Below are 19,258 nucleotides of genomic sequence, written 5' to 3'. Positions count from 1 at the left end.
ATGCAGAAATTGAATCTTAATTTCTGAATGCTTTGATTGCTTCTAATTGCCTTTTGTTTTTCCACGTGTCTCAGCTTAACATCACAGAAAGCTTTTGAATCATTAGCTCTAGAAACATAAGCCCGTCACTTAATCACACAATAAGTGAATCTCAGGCATCCGGCCAGCCAAGGAACCTGGCCTGGAAGTGTCTTTTGTAAGGCTCAACTGGAAGATTCATCTGTCTTCAGCCACACACATCATTTCTCATCTTAGTGGAAAATTTCTGGATGCCCTCACAGCTATAAATTTCCAGCCTAGTATGGAAATTCATTGCCCCATCCACAACTGAACAGTCTAGGGAATGGAAGAAGCTTTGAGCCATAGTCACTTTCTGAAACAAGAGATTCTTGAAGGTCTCATCTTGCCAACCTCCTCTCCTCCCTCTCTGCACCCAGCAGCAGTAATGGTGTAATGCAGGGAGAGCCTTAAAATGACGCGTGTCTCTGTTTCTTCACCTACAGATGGAGGAAATAATTTCAACCTCAAATGGCAGTGATAAGAACAAACAAGATGATATATATATATAAAGCACATAGCCTGTTTCTCCGCACTCGGTAAGCACACCTGGAATGGTACCTGTTAATGTTGTTGCTACTGTTGTTTCTGTTTCTAAGTTGTGTTCTAATTGTGCTACATGCCCAAGCATCAGCGGAAATCTTTGAATCTCATCAGTGGAAGGGAGTTTTACAATTCTGTTACCCAGTCCACTTTACAGGTAAAGAAACTCATCTATCTAAAATATCCAAGAGGACACACCCTTGTCCAAGATTGTACGTAATGACTGGCATTGATTCGCAGAGCTGAGGTCTCTTGATTTTCAGACCAGAGTTCATTTTACTAGAAATGCTCAAGTACTCTGGTATTCTTCAGTATGTGCAAAATTACTCATCCTGCTTCATATTTTTCGGATCACTTAAAATTTTAGTTCTTGCTTGCGGTCATGTGAACCTTAGGCTAACCAATATACTCATCTGAAAAAAATCTGAAAACAGTGCAACATAATTAGATGAAAAACCTAATGGAAGATAAATATTTTGAAAATGGTTCCAAGAGTATAAAATAACTAGAAGAAATACATAGGCAAAGATGTATTGTAGGAGAATAATGATTTTGTGATAAACGATGATAATTTTCTTTTGAATTTTCTAAAGGAATTTTTCCAGAAAAAAAAAATGTTTGATGCAAAGTCAAATATATACTCTTCATGTGTGTATGTTTATATTACAAAAAATTTTTTTAAGTTTTCCTTTTTTTCCTAAAAGTTTCAGCTAAACAGGGGTGAAGGTTTTGGAGAAGGGAAGGAGGCAAGAGATACTCAGTGCTGTTTTTCCTCTGCGACAGAGGGAGTTTACCAAGAAACAGAAGGTGGATGCCACACTGCTGGGTGGCAGGTACCATGATTCCATTGCCGGAAGGACTTCAACTGAAGCCCAGACCAAAAGAGGGAATTAAGTAAGTGATTCTTGCTGATAGCTGCATCCTTTGCTGGGAGTTGAGGAGAAGCATTCCTCTCTTGTGCTAGTTCAAGTTCAGCATCGCCTTTGCTTTGTTCTCTTGGGCCTCCAGCCTCTTGCCCCTAGTGTTACCCACCCACCCCTGACCTGGGAGAGTGTAGCCCAGGAAACGTAGTGAATACATGAGAACGAGAGGAGTACTGCTGTGGTTACTTGGATCAAATTAAGTAAGATTAAGTAAGATTCCTTTTGTTCTTATTTACATAAGCAAAATGTGCTTACTACAGATAATACAAATAGTATGAAAAAAAGTGAAAAACCAAACCCTCGCTCACAGCACATGATATCCTGCTTTTTTTCACTTGACCATATGTCTTGGAGCTCTTCTAAGTAGTAAATGAAAATCTGCCTCATTTTTTCTATCATCATATAGTATTCCACAGTATAAATGAACCACATTTCATTTAACCATTCTCTAATTAAGGGAAATTTCTGTCTTCTTCCAATTTTCCTTTATTATAAATGAAGCTGCAGTGATTATCCGTGTTTTATTTTATGAATATCTGTGAATATTTCAGAAGAATTGATTCTTAGAAATGGAATTAAGAACTCCAAGAATAAGCTTATCTTAAATTTTGATAGGTAGTTCTAAGCTGTCATCAGAAAAGATTATACCAATTTACACTCTTACAAACTGTGTATGAATTGCCCATTTCCACCTGATAATACTGGTGTCAGTCTATTGAATTGTTAACAGCCTGATGGGTTATAAAGTATATCTTGTTTATTTTGCATTTCCTTTATTATTTTTGAGATTGAGCATCTTCTATATTTTATTAATATTTTAATTTTTCAATGAATTATCTCTTCATTTCTTTTTTCCAGTTTTACATTTTATGTCTTTTAATAATTCTGGGAGCTTTTAATAAATTTTATATATTATACTTTGTTTTACATATTTTACAAAGACTTTTCACTGGAACCTTTTATTTTGGTGTCTTATTTCATAAAGAACTTTTAATATTTTGAAATAAGATCTTTTTATTAATGGCACCTGAAATTTGTGTCTTTCTGAGAAGGCCTTCACCATCCCCTAAAATTACAAAAACTGATGTACTATATTTTAATCTAATTCCTTTCTAATTTTTTTTTTCAGTTAGTGTTTAGAGTTTAATCCATTTGGATTTTGTGTGTATGATGTGATATTAGAAACTAAATGAATCTTTTCAGGATTTCCAACCCTCTCAATACAATTTTTCAAGTCTTTCCTTTTTGCTATGATTTGAAATGCTCCCTTTTTATATTCTAAATGTCCCTTTATTCCTGAATTGTTCTTTCTGGTTCCATTTGCCCATTACTTTATTCTGAATCAATACAGCATTCTTTAATTTACATAAACTTGGTATATTCTGATAACTGAAAAGTCAGTTTCTTCCTCATTTTTTTTTTCTTTAATTTTTTGCTTGTTTTTGTGTGTTTACTCTTCCACAGGAACCGTAAAATCAGCTTATCAAGTTCAACAGATCTGTTAGGATTTGTACTGGGATTGCATTGAATTTATGGATTAATTTGCAAAATTGACATCTTTGAAATATCTACTCTTTCATCCAGAACCATGTAGTTTTCCATCTAGTCAGGTCTTCTTTTGTGTCTTCAATAAAATGTTACCGTTTTCTTCATGTGGACTTTGCAGTTCTTATTGGTTTATTCCAGGCGATTTTTTTTAAGCTTTTGTTGTTGCTGGGAATGGGATCTTTAAGTTTTGTTTTTCTACAGAGAAAAACAAATGAGTGTGAAAAGAAAGTGAGAGCTGAAAAAACAGGAGGGAGAAGAAAAAGAAAAAGAGAAATTTGAAAGGTAAGGTGAGACGATGCAGAAAGGAGACAGGGAGGAGAAAATGTGATTTTTATTGAGTACCTATTATGTGACATGCCCTGTGGCAGAAGCGTTCACAAGCACCATTTCATGCACTCTTCCCACCAGGTGGCTTGTCTGAGAAAAAAATGAAATTTGCCAAGGTCAGCAAGGGAGAAGGGAAAAGGAAGTGGACAGAGAACAGATTTGGAGTGAAATCTGGGAACTGGTCCCAGCTTCCGCTCTCACCAGCTGTGTGATTTTGCTCCAGTTACCTAATTACGTTCCCCGCTTGTAAAAACTTGCATAATATCTGCTCAGGTGATTGTGGGGATTAATTGGAATAACGTATCTAAAGTGTCAGTCACAGAAGATGTTGCTTTCCATGACTGCCAACTGCCACCTGGAAATACATCCCTTCCTGCCCCTGGCCTTTCTGCCATAGCCATCCCAGAGTGTGCTCAGAACAGCACGAAGCCTTCATGTTAATATTCAATGGCATGTTTATTCCGTGAGTGCCTGACACTCAGGAACACATACCTAACATTCTTAAGAAACACTGTAGGAGAAACAGTTGTTAGAAGCCATGATCTGAGTCTGAAAAGAAATCACATAAGCCTGGAGGGGTGGGGGTGGGGGGCGGGAATCAGCCATTTTTACAAAAGGAGGCATTGTTGAAATGTGAATCCTTATTCAAGCCCAAATCCCCAGTGAGAAACATGCTCTATTTCTACCCGAACAATAGTTCCTTGTCTCGAGACAATGCTGGCCACATAGTCCTGGAAAGCATTGGATCCCCATGGCAATGGCTACGTTTTCTCCCAGGGACACTGGAAACAGCATCTGGAGGAACCGCACCACCTGACCTAGGGCCTTGGCCATTGAGAGGAGGCTCGTTCCCAGCCTGAACAGCAGGAAAACACACCTGGCCCTGGTGCCCCGGCTACGTCTTGTGTTTGCTGCAGGGCTCCCAGCCTCCAGAGTTGTCCTGATGAGACAGGAGTGTGAAGTCGAAAGAGAAAGATTAGACAAGACATACTGAAGTGCTCCAAATGAGTGTCCTCTTCTAGACAACGTGTACCTTTGTTCCTAATACTTTGCTCTTATTCATCAAGAACATGTGTGAACCGGCCTGGATCCATCCTCTCACTCTGCAGCTGGGAGCTCTTGAGGAAACTGGCTCACCTCTCTGAGCCTTCTTTCTTTCATCTGAAAAATGAGGTTAATAATAACAAAGACGTCAGAGGATTGCTGTGATGATCAAATCACACAAATATAAAAACGTGCTCATACAAATCAGTTATTCTTTCATTGTACAGGGAATTGCATTCGGAGACTCTCAACGTCTTCAGTGGTTCTGTTTCATTTTCAAGTAGAAGTTTGGTTTCTGCAATAGCCAACCGTCATATGATTCTGGGACTAGTGAATAATGTGTGTGATTTAGCAGAGCAACTGTATTTTTACTTTTTTTAATGGAGTGGTCTCTCATAAATACTGAGACTGGTTCCATATGTGATGTGAACATTGACCTCAACCCGTTGGATCTCTATTCAAATTATATCCAGAAGCCGATCACTTCTCAGTATCTCCTCTGCTACCACCTGTTCGAACTGACACCATCATCATCTTTCTCCAGGATTATTGAAAATAGCCTCCTAACTGGTGGTCCTACTTCACTATTGCCATAAAGATATTTTGAGCAATGGTAGCATCGCTGGCATAAATGTATCATCTCCCCAGAGGAGTGCTTTGACCATCATTATTTAAATATTCACTTACTCAACAAGTATTTATGGAGCCTCTACCGTATAGCCAGCACCGTGCCAGGCTCTGGCAATATAGCAATAAGGAAAACAGATACAGATCCCTTCCTCATAGAATGTGCGTTCTTGAGAGGTGCAGTGACCATTATACAAATAAACAAGCACCGTATGGCCTTTGCCAGATGGTGATGGGCATGGTGGAGAAAATATATGGGGAAAAAGGGGGAAAAGAGCACAGGGTGTAGTGATTGTTATTTTAAACATGGTGGCTGGTGGAAGTGGGGCTGATATCAGGAGTTGAGTTTAGGGAATTGTAAATTTGATATGCTTGCTAGATATCCAAATGGAGATGTCAGGTAAGACTTTCCTTTAGAAGAGTCTAGAATTCAGGGGAGAGTTCTGGGCTAGAAATAAAAAATGTATAGATAGTTTCAAGAAGACTGGCTGAGGTCATTGCTGGAAAGAATGTGGAGAAGAGTTTCAAGGACTGAATCTGTGACAATCAGGCCAATGAGTAGAAGCCAGGGTGATGAGAAGGACCAGAAATGAGAGTGAAAAGTGGCCAGGAAAATGAGAGGAAAACTTACGGAGTGTAGTGGCCTGCATGTTATAGGAAGCAAGTATTTCAACAAGCTCAAGTGCATTTGCTACAAAGCCACCTTGTCACATGTTACCACCAGGTATCCACTGTGGAGGAGGAGATACTGGCTCCCACGGAATATGCCAAATTTTGGTTCCTTTAAGGATGAATGATTGCCACAGTTAAAGATGGTCCAGTGATTGAAATTTATTATTTTGTTTATATATACCTTTGAGCTGATAATGACTTTTGCAACCAAAAAATACAGCATTGACACAGTAATCATTGACATAGACTAGACTCTTTTCTTTCATCTTCAAATGTTCTCCTTAGCTGACTCTCATCTTTGAAGCAAATTGTCCTATTTTGAGAGATAGAACTATAAGTAGTTGCGTGTGTTTGGTCAGACTGCTGGGCATTTGAATGAGTAAATTTGATAAATGTTTCAGGAGGTGCAGTTTTTTTTTAGCCCCTCCCTTTCTTTTCTGACACTGAGTCTTGGAAGTCCCTGGCTTTTCAGTGGGAAAAAAAGCGAATTGTGGAAGCAAACGTTACAAAGTGTTCATTCATCAAGCTCCACACAGCCTGGCCTTTCATCTTTCACCTTTTCTAAGTGCGTCAGGTCGGGAGCAGCCGTGTGGTTGTCATGCTGGGACGTCTGGGGAAGACTAGACGTGAGACCAGGGCAGGATTTGGGGTTGGTGACAAAGAGCAGGGGAACAGCGTCTGGATTTCTTTCAGAAGGCTGAATCGTGGAGGGCAGTCTGCAATCGGGGTTCTGCAATCAGTCAGTGTGGGTCTGAGCAGCTAAGTAGAGGACATGAAGAACACGTGGCCAGAGCCCTGTGCTACTCACCCCGGTGAGTCACAGCTGTGGGCATGTCAGCCCCCTGAAGTTCTTACTACAGGAAACTGTTACTTGCTTCTCTGTGAGGACAGTTGTGGGTAATTCAGAAAGCCCCGAGCAGAGCCATTTGCTGCATCCTTTATCAAGGTAGATCTGATGGCAAGTCACCCTTACTCAGTGACCTAATTATAGAAAATACTTTTCACAGAATTTGACATTGCTTCTTTTTGTGAGTTACAACTTCTGGGAACTCATCTTTAAACACCATATAGTATATAGAAAACATACACCACTGTATGGTGTACACCATATACAGACTGTATATTGCTTTTCTCTTTTTTTGAGCATTTTTATTATTGAAGTATAGTCAGCTTACAATGTTCTGTCAATTTCTGGTGTACAACATAATGTTTCAATCATACATATGCATACATATATTCATTTTCATTTTTTTTCACTATAGGTTACTACAAGATATTGAATATAGTCCCCTGTGCTATACAGTAGAAACTTATTTATTTTATATACAGTAGTTAGAATCTGCAAATCTTGAACTCCAAATTTATCCCTTCCCACCTCCTTTCCCCTCTGGTAACCATAAATTTGTTTTCTATGTCTGTGAGTCTGTTTCTCTTTTGTAAATAAGTTCATTTGTGTCTTTTTTTTTTCAGATCCCATATGTAAGAGATATCACATGGTATTTTTCTTTCTCATTCTGGCTTACTTCAGTTAGAATGACAATCTCCAGGTCCATCCATGTTGCTGCTATTTCATTCTCTTTTATGGCTGAGTAGTATTCCATTATACACCCCTCCCACTTCTTTATGCAACCATCTGTCATTTCCATGTCTTGGCTATTACAAATAGTGCTACTGTGAACATTGTGGTGCATGTATCTTTTCAAATTAGAGCTTCCTCCAGATATGTATATTGCTTTTCAATGTAAGGGAAAATACTACTTGTAACTCACCATTATATTCATCATGTAAATTGGGTAACGAAGACAATGTCCAGCTCTGTGGGTGACATAACTGGTGGGAACTCGACCTTACTCCAGAAGAGTTTGTTGACACACACAGCACGTTGCTGTATGTTACTTCTTTAAGGGGAGCTGTAGATTCTGGTACTCGGCATTCAGCCCCATAGAAGCTGCCCAGACAGATGACATGAAGCTATATTCTGCTTGTCTATAAGGAGAAAACAATTGTTTATGATTCAGGTTTACTTCTCAAATGGGTTATTGAAATAATTAGGACTAGGTATGTAATCCTTCCATGTCTTATTCATTCAACAGATAATTCTATTCTATTTCAGGGACTGAAAACTCCAGGCTTCTTGGACCTTACATTCTAGTGAGGGGAGAAAACAATAACTAAAAACATAATAATTAATTAAAAATTGTACATTGTGTTGGAGGGTCATCAAATGCTAGGGAAATGTAGAGCATGATAGCAGGTTTGGGCATACAGGAGGAAGGACAGTTTGAAGTTTTTAATAGAGGAGACAAGGTTGGTCTCCTTGAGAGGGTGACACTTGAATAAAGATTTGCAGGTAAACTAGTTAAGTAGGTGGATTTCTGGTGGGAGAATATTTCAGGCAGATGGAAGAGCCAGGGCAAAAGTCTTAAGGCAGAAACAAGCCAGGCACCTGCAAGGAACAGCATGGAGACCAGTGTGGCTGGCGTGTAGTAATGAGGGGGGAGTCCAACAGGAGACGAGGTAACAGGTAGACCCAGAGGCAACCCTGCTGGGTAGAGGGCCTCACTGGCCACTTTAAGGACTGCGGCCCTTAGTCTGAGTGAAATGGGAAGCCCTGGAAGGAGTTTGGGCAGAGAAGTGACACAATCTGAGTTACATTTAGAAAGACCACTCTGGTTTCTTTGTTGGGACTAGTCTCTTGAATGGCATGTTTGGGAACAAGAAGACCAACTAGGAGGTTGTAACAGTAACCCAGGTGAGAGATGGTGGTGCCTGAAACCAGGGTGGCAGCCATGGGGAAGGAGGGAAGTGGTGTCAGAGAGAGGAGTCAGATGAGACCAAGGTTTTTGGCACGAGCCATTGGAAGGATGGCGTCTCATCTCCTGAAATGGGAAAAACCTCTAATGGGATTGGTTTGTGGGAGAGGATGAGAACGTCATATTTAGGCATGTTAAGTTTGAAATGAGATGTCTGTGAGGCATCCAAGAGTACATGAGTCAAAAATTCAAGATGGAGGTTGCTTACAAGATAGAAACTTGGGAGTCACTGTCGTTAAGAAAGTTCAGGGAAAGAAGAAAAGCAAAGACTGATCCCTGAGGGGCTCCAAAATGAATAGATCTTGGGGAAGAGCGGGGGATGAAAATGAAGCTCGAGGAGGAATAACCAGTGGTACAGGAGGCAAACGGGAAAGCATATGGTGTCCCGAAGGCCAAGTGAAGAAATGATACTGAGGAAAAAGGCATGATCAACCATGCCCCAGAATTTATAGTTGAATTTCCTCCTCTGTAAAATGCAGGTAATAATAGCGCCTGCCTCACAGGCTTAAATAAGATCACTTAGGTGAATGGCCAATCAGAACGCCTGATGCCAGTGGAAGGCTCACGAATTCTACCTGTTATTTTTATTCCTAACACCTCTGCAAAATCACTGATTATAAAGCTTTTCACTGTCCAAACTAACCCCTAGGGGGCGCGCAAGCCTTCCCTTTGTCCCCATCACTGTTATTCCCACCAGAGAGACCTCAAAATTAGATGTGGAACAAAATGGACTCTTAATGGCAACTGAACTGTTTGTAGTAAAGGCAGAAAAATCCAATGCAGTGGGCGTCAGACTTCCATGTGGAGAAGAATTACTCGAGGGGCCTGTTAAAATGGAAATCCACAGCAGCCCCAGAAGCTAGAGATCCTAATTAAGTAAATTGGGAGGAGATCTGGGAATCTCCACCCCAGGTAATTCCAATGTATATGCTCCACACTGCAGCAGTGTGGGAGAAATGAAAGATAATTGTAGCTGGCTTGCAGCAAATATTCACGTTCTCTCTTCTTCTTGGGACCTTAGAACAACTTTTGCTTCTCTTTTTAACTTTCTCTTCCGTGCAGCCAATGAGGTAAGCCAACCCTGGGGCTTCCTCTAGACCAGGAGGTCCTTACAGGACCAGGATGGTTCTACAGAAAGCGCAGTGGGGTGGGTGGCTTGGGCTAGCTTTTAGTCGGTTCGCATCAGAGGACACAACATAGTGCTTCCCAGTCCTCCTCTGGCCCCTAGGTTTTTGGGGGGAACTGTCCGGTGTTTCAGTAAAATTTAAATTTATTTCCAACATTTAAAATCAGGAGATTTCACACACAAACCCAGGTTTCCTGCTTCTCCAGGACAATGAGAAGGTTTAAAACCTGGTCCCCCATTTCCACATAGCAAAGTTGCTTCTCTTAGGATATGGGCTTTGATCATTGCAATTGCCATTATCCCCTTCATTCCTTGCTGTGCCTCCAAAAATCAAGGCCAAGTGACACTTGCCATTTATTATCATACTTAATCTTATATTTTCCTCAAAGTTGAAGAAAAAAAATTTTTTTGGAAAACAAAGCTATAACAGGAAGGTCTAGTGTTTCGAGAATAAATTTTCTTACACCAGCCCCTGTCTCTCATTTATAGTACTTGCCTGGCGTCTTTACACATTTAACCTTGCTATCTCCTGTCTAGCTCTTAATCCAGAGGTGAAAAAGTTGTTCTTACATTTAAAAAATGATCTGGAATACTATTCAGTATAAAAAGGAATGAATTACTAACCTGCACGACAAAAATGAATGAATTTCAAAAATTAGACTGAGTAGATATAAAAGCATGATAATGTACAGTTCCATTTATACATTAGAATTCTAGAAAAGGCGAGACTAATCTAGAGTAATGGAAAGCAGAGCTGTGGTTTCCTGGGGCAGAGATTGGCTGCAAAGGGCACGTTTTGGCATGATGGAAATAACCTGTTACCTCAATGACAGTGACGCTTATATATGGCAAGATACATGTGTTAAAACTTATCAAGTTGTAAATTTTCAATGTGTGCATTTTATTGCAAGCAAATTATATCTAATGAAGTTGGTTTTTTAAAGTTACCTAATAGAGTTGCCAGAAGATAGAGATGAAATCAGAGGGGCCCTTACCCAGGTCTGTTTGTTGGTTGGTTGGTTTTTGCATCACTGTCTGCCTTACTAGATGGCAGGACAGGATTCAGGACTTTGATTCATAAGCATCATGATGAATATTTAGATCTTGCAGACACGTACAGAATATTTGGCACAGGGCAGCAGATGTAGATGAGCAGGTAGAAATGCAGATGTAGACACAAGTTCCCAGGGGACTTTATATGCAAGAAGAGCTCTCTCAGTGCCTCCTCCCATAAGGAGGGGACCTGCCCTGCCCTGGGAGAGGACCTCATGAGCTGGACCAGGCGCTGGCAGAAATGTAGGGGCTTTTGTTCTTTCCCTTTCCTTCCCCTCTTCTCCCTTCCCCTCTTCCTACTCCTTCACTAGACTCACTCAGGACCCTCAACCTACAAAAGCATTTTTCATATCTGTTGAGTGACATGCCATGTGAAGAGAATGGCATCTGGTCATTCTCCTGGCAAACTTCGCCACTTTCCTCGAGGGACAGAGCAGGCTTACCTCAAAAGACACGGGGCATTGGTGTAGGGGCTATCGGTTTGATTGTGTCTGGAATTGGCAGTAAAACACCCAGTTTTTTCTCCTCTTTCTGGTGTCTTTTAGTCAGGGTTGCAGAAAAGCCTTGTGGGATATGCAAGATGGTGAGTTTTTATGCTAAGGCTGGCCTACTTACAAGAACCCGACAGAGCCCTCAGTGAATTGGGAACTGAAGTACAGTTACATGGGAGTGGAAACAGACACTGCGGGTACCCCACCCATAGAGTCCCCTGCCCTTTACCACTTCCTCAAAGCCTGCCAGATTTCAACTGCAGCACCTACATTCCTTTGCCTGAGGCTTTCCAAAGTGGTTGGACCCCTGCATTTCCAGCAGCTGTATCTGAGATTCCAGGTGTCCCTCATCCCCATCAGCATGGAATTTTTTTAAGTGTTTTTTTTAAAGTATTCTGATAAGTGTAGTCTTCTCTTCATGGTTTTAATTTGCATTTCTCTAATGACTAATGACATTGGACATCTTTCATGTGCTTACTGGCTATCCATATATCTTCTTTAGTGAAATGTCTGTTCCAACCTTCGCTCATTTAAAAAATCAGTTCATTTTCTTTTTGTTGAATTTCGACAGTTCTCCATATAGTCCAGATACAAGGTTTTTTTTTTTTTGTCAGATATGTGATTTGCAAATATTTTCTCCCAGTCTCTGGCTTGGCTTTTCATTTTTTTAGTAGTGTCTTTCATAGAGCAAATGTTTTGCATTTTGATGAAGTCCAATTTTTTTTCTTTTATGGCTTGTACTGTAGGTGTCATACCTGAGAACTAATTTGCCTAACCCACAGTTACAAACTAGAATCAACACACAAATGTTTATGCTTCATTTTGGGTTAATCTTTGTATGAGGTGTGAGAAATGAATTCAGATTCATTATTTACAGAATGATGCTTCTTCCGGGTATTTTTAAATAACATATTTCAGTTTCAGTCCTTTTCAACTATTACTTGCCTTTCTTTGTTCCTGAGATGCAGCCAATATCAAGATCCAGTTTTTACACATTTGGAAATAAATATGCCTCTATAAAACTGAGTATTACATTTATTTTAACATGTTTTTGAAATCTGTGCATCTTGATTCATGTTGATCTAGTTTATTCTTTTTAACTGCCATGTAATATTACATCATGTGAGTATACCACCTTTTACTTCTCCATCTCTTTATTAATGAACAGGAAGGTGGGATCCATTTTTTTACTAATACAAACACTGCTACAATAACCATCCTTGCATCTGCTCCTTGCACCCATGTATGAGTTAGGATATATAACAGAAATTCAGTTACTAGGCACTAGAATGTGCTTGTTCACTAAAATAACTGAACTGATGGACAGTCCCACAACATAGTATAATTTACAATCCCACAGCTTCACCAGATAACGAGACTCTGAAATTATTGCAATCTGAGAGTTATGAAATAGTTTCTTTTTTAACAATTTGTGTTCCTCTGATTACTCCTGAGGTCAGGCGTCCTTATAAATGTTTATCGGTCATTTCTGAATTGGCCTTTTCTGTCTCCTCTTCACATAGATTTTTAATTTAATAAGGATATTTGTCAATATTTTCTATGTAGACCTTTGTACATCTTGTTTAATAAATTATTCTCTACTCTGAGCTCATAAAGTTTTTTTATACTTTCTTATCATTTTTCCCATATCTGATTTTTAGTTGAATATTTTCCCCACAAGTATACTGAGGTAAAATTTTCATAAGTGAAACACACAATTCTGAAGTGTATAGTTTGATCAGTTTTGACAAATATAGTCATGTAACCTATACTGTAATCAAAATGCAGAATGTTTCCATCATTGTAGAAACTTCCCTTATTTCTCTGGCCTCTTCTCAGTCAACTCCCTTCCCTGAATTTACCACTGTTCTGATTTTTATTTTTCTGTCATACATTAGTTTTGCGTAGTCTAGAATTTCCTGTGAATGGAATCATGCAGTGTGTACTGTTTTGTGTCTGGTGTGGCTTTGTTGATTCAGTACAATAGCTTTGAGATTCAGTCCTTTTGTTGCATATATCAGTAGTTTTATTTTTATTGCTGGCTGGTTCCATTGTGTGGATGTACGAGAGTTTGTCCTGCTGATGGACATCTGAGCTGATTCCAGTTTGGAGCTGTGATGAATAAATTTGCTATGAACATTCCCATAGAAGGCTTTTTGTGGAGTAAGTCTTTCTCTTCCCTCAAATAAATATCCAGAAGTGAAATTGCTGGGTAGCCACTTGAATTTTAAGTTCACAGGTGATGGTCGCTGGGCAACTGGCATAGATAGATAGATAGATAGATAGATAGATAGATAGATAGATAGATAGATAGATAGTGCTTGGTGAATGGAAACCATGAAGCTTTTCTCTTTTTTCTCTTTGATTTTCCCTGCCTGTTCCTTTTCAGCCTCCTTCCTCTCCAGCTCCGCCAAGTTCAACAGCTGTACAGCAATGTGATTCCAGATAATGAGACATTTATTGGAAGTATTCTGGGAGCACTACTTCAGCTTGGAAAACACTATTTTATAAGGCAATAGTTTACACATTTTTTCAGAAAGATCAGAACTTCTTTTTCAAATGAAATCTTCTCAGAAGCGCCTAATATATAAAAATATTTTAAAATAGAGCTGCTTTAGTTTTGTGTGGATGCTTCTCTGCTTTTCCCCCACTATCCTCATCTTGCTGAGCAACTCTTCTTAATTTGGGTACCAATAGGGACTGAAAATTCCAGTGAATATTTGGAATACATTTTGAAAAATAAGAACTGGCCTTGCCATTGGAGAATTATAATAAGATAGAGACAAAATACATTGAGTATGACATCAGAAAAATTATGTAAATTATTATTATTCAGGTTAAGCCTAACCTGGTTGTCTGAATTTATTTATTGCTTTAGAAAGATATTTAAAGTTTCTTAAATATTTAAGTAAATTTACATTGTAGAGCCATTTGTTAGGAAAAAAAAATGATCTGTAGTTCAAACACATTGAGAAGAGTTAAATTAGAGTTGTAGCCATACAATGAAAGGATTATTTTAGAATATCTTTCAGGAAGAAGTAATTCATAGGATTAGAATTACATCAAGGAGGAATGTGAGTCAGTATTCAATTATTAATTCAATAAAGAGGTAAAGATAATATTATATATGATTATTATTGTGAGATCAGAATATTTATTGAATTCATCTAGCCCTTAGATAAATCCCATAGCCCTTAGAATAGAACTCAGTAATATTACAACAGACTTTGTAAAAGTGAGGCTTGAACATAGATTCCCCTCCTTCTCCCAAAAAAATCAGAACTACTAATATGGTCTGTAACAATTATTTACAAAATTAGGTGCAATAAGATGAGAAAAAAATTACTTAGAACTAAATTTGTTGATTATTTTTATGATTCTGTCTAGCAAGTTATAGACATCCTCCCCCAACCAACTTGAACTTCATCTAAATTAGAAATGCATCCTGAATTTTTGATAAAATATCTTCTAATTGTTTTCTGTGGGTCCAACTAAATCATGATAACTAACTCCAAATATAATATTTGTGATGTAAGATATTAGCTTCCAGAACTCTATCGGAAGATGGGGGAGTTGAATCACAGCCTTACGTTTAACTCCTTAAGTTTTTCAGGTCAGAAGAACTCCAGTAACCCATTAACCATGTTCCAAATGGCTTATCCTAGATTATCTCTGCAAATCTTTTCACCATTCAGTTCTTGTTCAAAAAGACTTCTAAATGGTGGTTCAAATTAAACTTGAGTTTGATGACCATCTGAACTGGTTTTCAGTTCACATTCTTGTTTGATTTCATCCTGTCCCTCAGATTCTGCAGATCTTGTATTAGCACACCAAATAAGCTTTAAGCTACGGAGCAAGCACTAGGTTTCAAATGTTATAAAAGATAAATCAAGTGCTTGAAACCAGAACAACACATAATATTTTTTTGCAAACACACAAAAGAAGAAAAAAGAGTTTGCTTTTTTCTCTCTCCTATGCATTTTTTTTCCACCAATCAATTTTTTGGTCTGTTTCACTATTCATAGAAATTTGCTTATTGACTTTGATTCTAGTTAGAGCAATTCATCTAATCTTTTTAGATCTGCAGCTTCAAACACCTATATTTTTCTGATAGTTCAAACAGAACATTATAAAAGATACTAGCATGTGTAATCTAATTTCCTGATCTTTCTCATTGTGACATCCTGTAATAATTGCAAAATCATAGTTAAAGACCACTATGATGATGCTCTTTAGTGTACTGACTTGGTAATACAAAAAGCATTTTCTAAAATGTGTATTTCTGTACAAAGTTAAAAGGTAGTCACAGGATTGCAGAATTTTAGAGTAAGACAAGGCCTTTGAAAGAGCATTGAGTCTAACGTCTTCATTTTACAGGTGACCAATGCAAAGTCCTCCAGTGTTCTTCAAAATATCCTTTATTGGTTTAAAAGAGTTATAGCAGCTTCTAAACATAGCCCAGCTCACTTCTGAGTCTCAGCTTTCCTCCTTCTTTCCACCTCAAACATTTAATCAATCATCAGGCTTTGAGCATTCCACCTATTGAGAGCTCCCAAATTTGTCTTTTCTCTCTGTTTCCAACATCACGACTGTATTTTAGGTCATTGTTGCTTTGGGGATGAAGTCCAAAGTGCTTATCTTGGTGAGAGCTCTTTATAGGCTTAACCCTGTCAGTCTCTCCACCATTTTGTCCTCACTTGCTCCTTCTGTCCTATGACCCAACAAGTGATACACTACTGCAGTTCTGTGAATAGATCATGTTCTTTCTCATTTCTGGTTCCATGCACTATTTCCATCTTCCCCCGACATGTCCGTTTACCTGACCAGAGTCTATTCACTCATTAGATCTTAGCCAAGTTGTCCTTCAGTCCATTCTGATTTGAGTGTCCTCTTATATATCATCATAGTACTCGTATTTCTCATAGCACTGTTTCCCTCTCATAGTTTTCAGAACTCTGTGTTGTAGTGTCAGGTTGCTTATTTGGTTTAGACTGTAAGTTCCTTGATGACCAACTGAGATTGTTACCTTATGAGTTATGTCTTCAGAACCTAACTTAGTGCTCAGCAAAAAAAAAAAAAAAAAAAAAAAAAGTGGATACTCAGTAAAGAATAACCAAAACAACAGCAATAATAATAGCTAATTTTTTATTATTTGCTTTTTGTGTTAGACATTGTGCTAAATTTTCACCCACATTGTCAGAATTACTTCTGTGATAGTTAATTTTATATCTTAACTTAGTTAGGCCATGCTACCCAGATATTTGGTCAAACACATCTGGATGTTGCTGTGAAATAAGTTTTTAGATAAGATTAATAAGTAAATCAATAGACTTTGAGTAAAGTAGAGGGCCCTCCATAATGTGAGTGGGCCTCATTCAATCAGTTGAAGGCCTTAAGAAAAAGACTGACCTCCCCCAAGAAAGAAGGAATTCTGCCAGCAGACTGCCTTTGAACTCAAGGCGCAGCGTCATTTTTTTCCTGGGTCTCATCTGCTGGCCTGCCTTGCAGGTTGTGGATTTCCCAACCTTCACAAACATGTAAGCCAAATCGTTAAACACATATATTCTCTCTCTCCATATATATACATATGTATATGTGTGTGTGTATACACACACACTCACACACATACTCACCATTGCCCCTAGACACACACATTCTATTAGTTCTGCTTCTCTGGAGAGTCCTGACTAATAGATTTTCCAACAGCCTTATAATGAAGGTAAAATTATTTTCATTTAGAAATGAGGAAGAAGGATCATAAAGAACTGTCTCTTCATCTAGGAAAGCAGAGAAACCAAGCCCTATATCAAAGGATTTGACTATAAAATTCATGATCTTAACTGAATCTTAACTGATCACTTAACTAACATGAATAATTAAATGAATAAACCAGCAGATAAATGAGACTGGCTCATTCTTTATGTAGACATCACAAGTAGTTAAATGTAATATCTCTGGAAGCTGTCATGATTCGTAATCTTCTATCTGAAATAGACCTTCAAAGTCATCCAGTCATGCAATCTGTTATCTTATGGCTAAGAAAACTGAGGCTCACTGTTGTCATCCAGTTACTGAATGACTTGGGAGTTATAAAATCCAGATCTCCTAAGGGTCAGTACTCGAATCTCTCCACCATATCAACATAAAGCATATGGTCTTTGACTCTACTTGGCTATGGAAAATAGACAGTGTTAGGAAATGTCTCCGAGGTGGAATCCTGGGGCCACCATGCTGCCCAACTCTAGGGAGCACCTTTCCTACTTTTCTCTTTAAGAACTGTAGGAGTCTGGGTACTAATACATGTGAATATCAAGTCTAGCTGCTGCATCCTTCAAACCACAGTGTGGTTTAACCATCTGGGGCAAAACAATGGAACTAAGAAGAAAAAGGAATGTGATTATATGAAGTTGAACTTTTTCACTGAACTCTTCAGCCAGGGTTAATAGCTTCCCTCTTTCATATCTTCCCATAGCCCTTAAAAGAGTACTGTATAATTTCATCCACCACAAAGGCTTTTAATTCTTTGTTGACCATTAGGTTAATGGTGCTTAATGATGCCATATATGCTCAATGAATACTTGTTAAGTGAACGATGTGTGCCTATTCAGGAAGGACAGCTGAACTGATTAGACTGATGGAGATTTCAAGATGAAAGGTAAATTCACTTCAACTTCCCAAATACATCTTTTCCCTTAGAGCCACCAGCATGAATGCCTTGAAGCTGGCCAAATATTAATGAAATCTCATGAAGATGTCAGGAGGGTCATAGTCTCTACTTTCAGGAAGAACATAATGTGTTGTTGCTTATTCATTACAGTATTAGTTTTATGGTAGAATGAGATCTCTGGTCTTTATGCCTAAGAGATCATGTCAATGTGGCAGGAACAACGAGATGCAATTCAGAAAGAGAGGAAAACTGATAACAGCTTACATTCTCTGAGGGTCAAATGGAAACTATCTCAGGGAACATCTGTATTTCTTTTAGTCATGTCTGCTCTCAGTTTTTGGTTGTTTCTTATTCTGAGGAATAATTCACCTCCACTATCCCTAACCTTTATTAAAATCTGAAGGACACAAGAGTGTTGCAATAAGGGTGACCTTAGGGCATGAAGCAGAGGGAGTGAGAGGTTGTGGAAAAATAGAAACTTTTCTTTTGAGAAGCCAGCGGAGGACGTGGAGGGGAGGCCAGAGCAGCAGTTCAGAAGGAACTGTGAGTACGCAACCCGGGACTCATTCCCCAGAATCACAGAAGGTATGAAGCTTTGTTGCCACTCTTCAGAAGTCCTTGTGTCTAAACATGTGTTATCTGGGATGCCTGGAGAAACTGAGGGCATTCTATTTGGATAAGAACACAAAACATTAAGATGACTGTTGTACTTTGAGGCAGACTTCTTGAAAATTATATATAGCTGTCGCATTCCATGGCACTGCAACATCAGTAAATAAACGCCCCCACGTGTGTGTGTGCGTCTGCACGGGTGGGCAGGTATGGATGTGTGTGTGAGTTGAGGGTGATGGAGAGAGAGAGGAAGAAAAGAAAGAAAGAAGGAAGGAAGGAAAGAAGAAAAAGAAAGAGGAAGAAGAAAAGAAAATTCCATCTGGGTGAGTTGGGCTTCTCTTTCGCCAGGAGTTCTTTTCTTCCTATGACTCTCGTTCTCTACTTTGTAACCAGAAAACCCTTCTAAACTTTCTCTTCTATATTAAAGGAATAATAATACCTACCCTGAAAGATTATGGAAAGAATTAGAGCTAAAATACCTTTCATAGTGTTTAGCAAAAATTAGGCACTCTGAATGGCACCTGTTGTATTAAATATTACCATATCTAACATAATAATAATAATAATAGAAACCTGGCCTCCTGAGCATGAAGAGGGTTGAGGGAGTAAGAAAAATCTTCCTCTGTGTCTTTCAGGAAACTCTTTTCGCCCTTTCAGGCAATTAACTTAAATAACAAAAAAAAAAAAAAAAAATTATGGGGATCACCTTTGAGTATCCGGTGAAAGAGAGTTTAGATCCCAGTCCCTGCGAGTCA

General features: G+C 38.7%; 1 long non-coding RNA gene across 2 annotated transcripts in view; it reads left to right on the top strand.

Annotated features, from left to right (window-relative positions):
• The window catches only part of LOC105067299 (uncharacterized), a 38,461-nt gene extending 35,286 nt beyond the window's left edge, over positions 1-3,175 (top strand). Inside the window, exons 3-5 of one of the 2 annotated variants that reach the window (XR_012506405.1) lie at positions 504-596; positions 1,305-1,494; positions 2,988-3,175. This is a non-coding gene — a long non-coding RNA (uncharacterized LOC105067299). The remainder of the gene's footprint in view (positions 1-503; positions 597-1,304; positions 1,495-2,987) is intronic. The other variant, XR_835140.3, reaches the window with a different exon arrangement.
• Positions 3,176-19,258: the final 16,083 nt, after the last annotated feature.

This window comes from Camelus bactrianus, chromosome 4 (assembly GCF_048773025.1).
Source record: "Camelus bactrianus isolate YW-2024 breed Bactrian camel chromosome 4, ASM4877302v1, whole genome shotgun sequence".
Taxonomy (NCBI): Eukaryota; Metazoa; Chordata; class Mammalia; order Artiodactyla; family Camelidae; genus Camelus; species Camelus bactrianus.
This window is presented reverse-complemented; position numbering and strand designations above follow the sequence as displayed.